Below are 1,156 nucleotides of genomic sequence, written 5' to 3' on the forward strand. Positions count from 1 at the left end.
GTGGTAGAGAACCCACCCGCCAACGCAGGAAACGCAAGAGACTTGGGTTCAATCCCTGGGTCAGGAAGATCTCCTGGATGAGGACACGGCAACCCATTCCAGTATTCTTGCCTGAAGAATCCCATGGACAGAGGAGCCTGGTGGGCTACAGTCCACAGAGTCCCAAAGAGTCAGACACGACTGAGAGACTTAGCACACAGCAAACAGAATGCAGTCATGGTCGTTTAATCAGCAGTCCTATCTATAGACCAAGTCTAGTGCACGACTTAGCAACAAAACAACAGGTAGAGAGAAAAGATAAATGCTTCCAATCTGTGTGTGTGTTTGTTTAGTCACTAAATCATGTCTGATTCTTTTGCGACCCCATGGGCTGTAGACCACCAGTCTCCTCTGTCCATGGGATTTCCCAGGCAAGAATGCTGGAGTGGGTTGCCATTTCCTTCTCCAGTGAGTCCTCCCAACCCAGGGATCGAACCTGTGTCTCCTGCATTTCAGGCAGATTCTTTACCACTAAGCTACCTGGGAAACCCTCAGATCTGTTTACAAATGTCTAATTTACCAAATTGCTATAAGTCATAATTAGCTTAAAGTGAAAGATTCCCTAATCTGGAAAATAAAGATTAAAATTTAGTAATATTTCAGACAAAAAGTCACAAAAATTTTACCTATATTTCATATTTATCAGTTCATTTAATCCCATGTAATTAATTTTTGTTCCACTTGAGTCCAGTTTCTCCATTACTTTTTTGACTTTGCCTGATAACTGAGGAGCACAGTCACAGCGATAATTTTAAGAAGTTCATGAGGGTTTTTGTTAAGATTAGTATGATTTGCCCAATAAAGTGGGTGCCTTGATCACTGGAAACTGTGGAAACCTAAGTGGAAAACTTAAACTAAGTGGAAAACACAGTTTCTAACAGCTTATTTGTCTCTGTGAGGACAAATTCCTTAGCCTTGCAGCAAAGTAAGGCTTTAACCCCCCAAATGAAAAGCACTGTTTGCCAGGGAGCCAGGAGGAGCCTAGCAACCGTCTTGGGTTTCCCGAAGCCCCAACTGCTCAAGTCACAGCTATCGTTTACCGTCTAATTTCTCTGATTTAGGAGCAGACTGTTCTAAGGACCTCAGGATGGCAGGAGTCTGACAATGAGGGGTTAAT

At 43.1% G+C, this 1,156-nt stretch overlaps 1 non-coding gene across 1 annotated transcript; it reads right to left on the reverse strand.

The window, feature by feature from the left end:
• Positions 1–454: 454 nt before the first annotated feature.
• TRNAF-GAA lies at positions 455–525 on the reverse strand. Its single transcript has one exon. It is a non-coding gene; the product is annotated as a tRNA-Phe (tRNA).
• Between the last annotated feature and the right edge of the window lie 631 nt (positions 526–1,156).

This window comes from Cervus elaphus, chromosome 13 (genome assembly GCF_910594005.1).
Source record: "Cervus elaphus chromosome 13, mCerEla1.1, whole genome shotgun sequence".
In the NCBI taxonomy this organism is placed as follows: Eukaryota; Metazoa; Chordata; class Mammalia; order Artiodactyla; family Cervidae; genus Cervus; species Cervus elaphus.